This window comes from Salvia splendens, chromosome 2 (genome assembly GCF_004379255.2).
Source record: "Salvia splendens isolate huo1 chromosome 2, SspV2, whole genome shotgun sequence".
In the NCBI taxonomy this organism is placed as follows: domain Eukaryota; kingdom Viridiplantae; phylum Streptophyta; class Magnoliopsida; order Lamiales; family Lamiaceae; genus Salvia; species Salvia splendens.
Window position 1 is genome coordinate 23,617,832 of NC_056033.1, and position 8,523 is coordinate 23,626,354.

Here is an 8,523-nt window from a genome sequence, read left to right on the forward strand (position 1 = left end):
ATGGCAAACATGATTTTGTACCAGAGGCATCCCAATCTAACATCTAAGACATACTAGGAGACACAACCAGCACATCTACAAAGGTATATGCAACAGGAGTAAATGAAGAAGTTGGTGTGGTAAACGTTGTGTTGTTAATTAAATTTGGTCAGCCAAACTTCTTCCAATTTTTATGGACTCATGGTTTGAACAACCACAATGATTACATAGCCGGTCATGAAGCCCACGACCTTGACCACAGCCATGGCCACACCCACCATACGAACCTCGACTGCGAGCACACATAGTTGAATTTATCAAAAAAGTTGTATTTGGTACGACTAGTAGACACGAAGAATTCGAACATGACTTAGAAGGGCTAGCAGAAACATAAGACCAAAGCATATAGCTGGACACATTGAACTTAATGGTGGTTCCTATAGACGATCTAGAATTAGACATGATAACAAAGAGTACATGCAAATGCTAAGCACGTAACCAAAAGTCGTAGAATGGCTAGCAGCTGTAGCTGGAGAGTTGTAGCTGTGACATCCGTGACCCAAATCATACATTATATTGCATAATTACATATTTTATTATATATATATATTAGTTATGTAAATGTGTATGTGTGCTTAATACTAAGAGTCTTGTGCATGGAAAATGTGTGCATGAGATTTAAAGTAATATGTAGTGAGAATATAGAAAGAAAAGAAAGTAACTCCTTGTATTAATTTAGCTTATGAGGCAAGCTTCGTACTTAGCTTACGAGGTAAGCTTCGTATTTAGCTTACGAGGTAAGCTTCGTACTTAGCTTATGAAGTAAGCTTCGGTAAATATATATAAAGGAGTTGAAAGAGGTTAAAAAAAGGAGGGGGGAAGAGAGAAATCCTACACTTATGAATTTTTGAGAAGATCAAGGAACGTAGATCAAGAAACAGGGACAAGGGCACGGCTTGATTATCTGTCCTAATCAGGTGTGTATAAATCACACTTTTAGTTTTACATGTGTTATGTGCTTGATTGTTATATGTTGAATTGGAATAAATTATGTGATAATATGGTTGAAATTGATATGATTATGAATTATTTGATTTTGATGGTCGAATATGATATGAATATTTGATTGTTGAAATGGACATGTTTGTTTAGATATATTGGATAATTTTATGGAATATGATATGGATATGTTATTGGTGCAAAGGATATGTTTATGATACCGATTATGTGAATCATTAGATTAAAGAGGATCTGTGACAGCCTTGTACTGGATCTGAAATTTTAGAGGGACCTATGAGTCCAAATACAGAGGGACCTTCGGGTCAAATACAGAGGGACCTATGAGTCCAATTACAGAGAGACCTTCGGGTCATAGAGGAATCCCGGGCAGATACCAGACTTGACTGTTACAGAATAATAAACTGAATAGAGTGGCATATGCATATGAATATGAAATGGTTTGTTTTTAAAGTATGTTATATATTGTTTCTGATTATATGTATTGATAAAAGAATATGTTTGATGTTTGTATCATGTAAGATAACAGTAAAGTTTTGACTGACGTGGGTCATAGGAACTCCACATGTTATCAGGTTCGGCGGTTGACGCATATTAGCAACCTTCTCTTTCTCATCATTTTTGCATGTAGAAAAATGTGTAGTATATAGAGTGGTGAGAGGGTTCCACTACTTTACAAGATATTTTGAAATATGTATCGGATAAGTGTTGGTTTGAACTTATATTATATGGGTGTTCTATGAATTATACACGTGTATTGATTGTTTTTATGATAATGGATTTATTTATTAAAAGAGTATACGTCAGAGGGGTTGAGGTATGACAGTTTAGGTGGTATCAGAGCAGGGATAAGGATCCCGCTGGGACATTGCATCCATGCATTGCATATGATACGTATTGGTTATAAGTGTCATTTGCATTTGTATTGTCATGAACATGTCTCACTGAGGAGAGAAGGGTCAGCCGCCCTGCATCGTCAATTAATTATAGAAACATCTCATATACATATTGCATCATATGGTGACTTCCAGTAAATACATGGACCAATGATGAGTCAAAGAGGTAGAAACATTAAACAGCACCGAAAAGTGGAATTGTTGACTTGATGATACTACTGATACGCTCGAGGCTGAGATATGGTTGAAAAGGTTAGAACATGTGTTCAATCAGATGAGTAGGATGTCATAGTAGCATTACACAGTGTCTCTTCCTTGAAGCAATACTTACTATTGGTGAGAAACAGTCCCACAATCTATGATACAACCTCTGGTACTCAGTTCAGACGATTTTCCTAGAGAATTTAATGATAAATATATGCAAGAAGTGTATTGTGATGATGAAGTAAAGAGAGATTCTGTCTTTAAACAAGAACTATGTTTATTGTTGATTACGAGCTGACATTGTTTCAGTATACACGGTTTATCTAGACTACGTGGTGCGAGTTAATTCAGTTGAGCTGCCAGCGAATATTGATTCTCTTGTTCATACACAAATTTGATATTATCACGGGTATAAATTGGTTGTCACTTCATCGAACTAAGACAGCTTGCCATGTTAAAGAAATGGTAATATAATCATCGAGAGGAGATCGAGTGATATTTAATGGTATCGACCAATTGCAACTTGTCTTATATTAGCTACATCAACTTTTCAATTTATTCGAAGTGGAAATCTCTATGGATTATCACTTGATCAAGAGACAAACTTCACTATTGAGTTACTACCAGGTACTGCATTTATTTATATTCACCATTATCAAATGTCTTCATTAGAATTTCAGGAGTTTAAGAAACAGTTACTTGTCAGACAAGAGATATGTATGACTCCATGTTTTACCTAGAGATTACTAATATTAATTTTGAAGAAGAAAGACGACACACTGCGACATTATATACACTATTGGAAGTCGAATCAAGTGACTGTGAAGAATAAATATCTATTACCGAGAATAGAAGACTTATTTGATCAATTTCAAGGTATGCAACTGTTTTCGAGTATTGATTTTCGATCAAGATACCATCAGTTGAAGATAGCTAAAGAGAATATTGCAGAGACATCATTTTAAACTCAGTATGACCATTATGAGTTTTGGTTATGCCTTTCAAATTAACTATTGCACCTATAATTATTTATGGCATTGATGAACAAAGTCTCTCAACCATTCCTATATCACTTAGTGATTATTTTTATTGACTTACTATTATATTTCACGAAGTACAGATGGGCATGTTAATCTCTTGCAGTCAGTGTTACAAGTTTTGCGAGATAAACATCTTATTGCAAGGTTGGGTAAGTGTGAGTCTAGCTAAATCATATGGTATTATTGGGACACATGGTATCAAGTTGAAGAATAGAAATGGATATACAGAATATTGAAGTATTTGTCAACTGAAAATGATTTTCGATTATGGTTGAATTGATGAAGAAGTTATTACGGAAAAGTTCTCCTCTTATATGGAGTGAAGCATGTCAAAACCGTTTTGATGAGTGGAAGCATTGATTGACTATGTCTATATTGGTTATTTCCACAGGTACATGATATTATGTTATTTACAGTAATGCACTGCAACATGGATTTGATTTTCTTCTATTAAAAAAAATGGAAAGTTTATTGCTTATGCGTCAAGGACAATCACGAGTACATGAAGCTTCTTATTCTATTTCTGATCTAGATTTAGCAGTGTGGTTTTCCTTCGAAGATTTGGCATTATTATTTGTATGGAGGACTACGTCGAATTCTGGTTGATCACGAGAGTTTGAAATATTTGAAGAGTAAGAAGGAGTTGAATATGAGACTAAGACATTGGATGGAGTTTCTTAAAGAATATGATTGCACCATCGAATACCATCTTAAGAGGTGAATGTTGTTACAGATACTTTGAGTTACAAGTCCAGCAGAGTGAGCACACCTATGCAAATAACATCATTATTAAAGTATTATTAGTGGTCGAAGATGAAGAAGAGAGTCGTAGAGTTTGTTTCAAGGTGTTGATATATCAACAGGTTAAAGCAGAACAGTGTGTACCTACAGGTTTGTTGAAGCCTTTACCTATTCTAGTCTCAAAATGAGAACACATAACCATAAATTTTGGTACAGAGTCACCGATAGTACATTTCTCACCTATAAGATGGCGTTGTTCGTTATATCACTTAGCTGAAAGGTATGCGAAAGATGCAGCACAATTATATGGTATTCTATCTTTTATGTCTAGAGTTCCGCAATTCACTATCTATGGAGACATGATTACATTTTAGTAATATTTTTTTTCACCAACAGAAAGATGGTAAGACAGAGAGAATTATACAGATGTTAGAAAGAAATGAATTTTGCGGACAAAATTCTTAAAGAGGGGAAGATTTGTGACATCCGTGACCCAAATCATACATTATATTGCATAATTACATATTTTATTATATATATATTAGTTATGTAAATGTGTATGTGTGCTTAATACTAAGTGTCTTGTGCATGGAAAATGTGTGCATGAGATTTAAAGTAATATGTAGTGAGAATAGGGAAAGAAAAGAAAGTAACTCCTTGTATTAATTTAGCTTATGAGGTAAGCTTCGTATTTAGCTTACGAGGTAAGCTTCGTATTTAGCTTACGAGGTAAGCTTCGTACTTAGCTTATGAAGTAAGCTTCGGTAAATATATATATAAAGGAGTTGAAAGAGGTTAAAAAAAGAAGGGGGGAAGAGAGGAATCCTACACTTATGAATTTTTTAGAAGAACAAGGAACGTAGATCAAGAAACAGGGACAAGGGCACGGCTTGATTATCTGTCCTAATCAGGTGTGTATAAATCACACTTTTAGTTTTACATGTGTTATGTGCTTGATTGTTATATGTTGAATTGGAATAAATTATGTGATTATATGGTTGAAATTGATATGATTATGATTTATTTGATTTTGATGGTCGAATATGATATGAATATTTGATTGTTGAAATGGACATGCTTGTTTAGATATATTGGATAATTTTATGGAATATGATATGGATATGTTATTGGTGCAAAGGATATGTTTATGATACCGATTATGTGAATCATTGGATTAAAGAGGATCTGTGACAGCCTTGTACTGGATCTGAAATTTTAGAGGGACCTATGAGTCCAAATACAGAGGGACCTTCGGGTCAAATACAGAGGGACCTATGAGTCCAATTACAGAGAGACCTTCGGGTCATAGAGGAATCCCGGGCAGATACCAGACTTGACTGTTACAGAATAATAAACTGAATAGAGTGGCATATGCATATGAATATGAAATGGTTTGTTTTTAAAGTATGTTATATATTGTTTCTGATTATATGTATTGATAAAAGAATATGTTTGATGTTTGTATCATGTGAGATTGAAGGTGAAAATTTATATATACTGAGTTGTGGCTCATATAAACCACTAAATTTTTCAGGATTAAGATAACAGTAAAGTTTTGACTGACGTGGGTCATAGGAACTCCACATGTTATCAGGTTCGGCGGTTGACGCATATTGGCAACCTTCTCTTCCTCATCATTTTTGCATGTAGAAAAATGTGTAGTATATAGAGTGGTGAGAGGGTTCCACTACTTTACAAGATATTTTGAAATATGTATCGGATAAGTGTTGGTTTGAACTTATATTATATGGGTGTTGTATGAATTAGACACGTGTATTGATTGTTTTTATGATAAGGGATTTATTTATTAAAAGAGTATACGTCAGAGGGGTTGAGGTGTGACAGTAGCAGCGAGTGGCAGAGAAAATAACCTTTATTTTTAATCAGCACAGCATAACAGAGAAGCAACAGAAGAAAAGAACAATTGTAGCAATAACAACTAAAACTAGCAACTGTAGCTAGAGAGTTGTAGCAGCGAGTGGCAGAGAAAATAACCTTTATTTTTAATCAACACAACATAACAGAGAAGTAGCATAGTAGAAGAGAAGAAACCCTAATGTTTTTTTATTATTTTCAAGACTAAACTAGCGACGGATTCAAATCTACTCTAGTACCATATTAATTTTATTGAATCATAGTAATATTTATAATTTAAAAAATATAAATTATATTTTAGTCCATATTTCAAATTTATTGAAACATAGTAATTTTTATATTTAAAAATACCATAAAAATAGGAACTTTTTGCATCTACTATTACCGAAATGATTCATTTTAATTGTTGGGGTTTATCAGCCGTAAAAGGCATGCATGTTCCACACTCTAAAGGAACTACACGAAATGATTCATCTTCAACCCATCTCCAATTTCCAGTTGTCAGCATTTTATCATCCAACCTATCCTTAGCATGTCTTAATTTCCACATCATTATCTCTATAATTCATTTTAATTGTTGATGTTTATCAAATATAAAATAACATCAAAATAAGTTTGAAGAAAACAATATAGAAAAAACCATAATACATTAAAATAAAAAAAATCTACAATTTTAAAAAAATGTACAAGCCTGTTCCATTACTTGTGGGCAACATCCCTATTATACCCAGCATCCCCACCAGCGTCAGGCTTCCCTATCATTCCCATTGGCCCAAGCAAGCGTCGACCCAACAATTCGCAATAGCAAGTGACTGAGGTAGAGTGTAGTTCATCCTATTGGACCGACCCTCGGGTTGAGCTGTCTGCCGACATCGACATAACTGCCTTGGAAAAATGGTGAGCTGCCGCCCTGGAACGGAGAGTAGCCGCCGGGGAATGTTGATTCGCCGGTGTTTGAGAAGTCGTTATCAAGATTCATTCTTTTGTAAGAGAGAAAATTGAGAGAGAGGTGTGAAGATGCATATAGGGGTGGGAAAAAAATGAAAAAGAAATGGAAAATCAAGATCGGTGGCCAAGATGCCCACTTTCCATATTTGGAAATAAATTCCTTTCTCATCTCTCCTCATAAATGGATATGAACTTTTTTATGGAACGGACAAAAAAAGAAAATATACTCCCTTCGTTCCAAGGAAGACAACCCCTTCTTTGGGCGGTACGTGATTTTATGCAACTTTATTTTGTGTGTTAAGTGGAGAGAATAAAGTAAGAGGAAGAGAATAAAGTAGAGATAAAGTGAGTCATCTTTAATGAGAGGTGAAGTAGTATATTTAGGAGGGACGAGGAATATAAGTTTGTCTGTAATGAGGAGTATTAGTTAGTAGTTTGTTTTTTTCCTAAACTTATATTTTTGTTTATTGACTAGTAAAAATGACTGAAACCGAAGACCAAGCAAGTATTCATTACGCGTTGAAAATGAATACTAGTCCTCATTTAAGCAAAATGCAGTTACTTTGAATCAACAAACATAGTTGGACATTGCAGGTTTTGATCCCTTCAAATCGAAGCAATTAATTGTAGTACCACATAATAATCTAATCTTGTTTAGATTGATGACGTGCGAGTGTTTTCTACTTCATTTAATTTCATAATCCAAATCATTTAGTCTTGGATCTCCTTATCCATTCAGTCAACTCCCAAATCGATCCATTTAAAAAATTGATGTGTTAGAATTAGAGGGGGAATAAAGTAAGAATGAGGAAGAAAGTAAAGTATATTTGAGAAAATAAAGTTTTTGTCATAAAAAAGAAATGACTCAGCTACCATAGGACAATCAAAAAAAGAATATGACCAAACTATTCTGGGACGGAGGGAGTACTATGTATATGGAAATTAATTTTTATAATTTAGAAAATATAAATTGTATTTTAGTCCATATTTCAATTTTATTGAAAGGCAGTAAAAATTTTATATTTAAAAAATGTTTTTTTCCCAAAAAAAATAGAAATCAATCACTTATGATAGAACAACCTAAAATATAAAGTTGATCAATTATAGTGGGGCGGAGGAAGCTTTGTTCATTGTTCAGTTCAAAATGATGTTACTTCTTTCAAAAATGTTGATGTAATTATTTTAAAATGATGTCATGTTAGTTTATTGAGGTTATTATATACACGTATAAAATAAAATTATACTTCTCATTCCTTAAAAATATACTCCTAAATTTGTCATTTTGAGATGTCCAAATTATATACACCTATAAAATAAAATTATACTTCTCATTCCTTAAAAATATACTAAATTTGTCATTTTGAGATGTCCCTTAAAAATAGACTGATTCAATTTAAGGAATTTTTCTCTCTCCCCATTCTCTGCTAACAATACTCAAATCACTTTTTCTATCTTTCTCTTACTTCACTAATTATGCATTAAAACTTGTACAGTTATAAAATTGTCTATTTTTTAAGGACGGAGTGAGTACACGTATCAAATCACACTACATAATATTGAAGTATCACAATATATTTACGACGGAGTAAGCTATACAATTTTGTACTTCTAAACTATGAAATTGTCATATAAATGATAGAATGATATATTTTTTGTACCTAAACTTTGAAATAGTATCAATTGCGGTATTCAAACTTTAAAAATATTTCCACTTGTTCCTAGATTTTAATGTAATATCGCTGGAGATTTTTTGGACTTTTTTCTGGTTCAAAATACTCCCCAGCCTTTAAAGGGGATTTTAGTCTATTTGTGATGAAATAGAA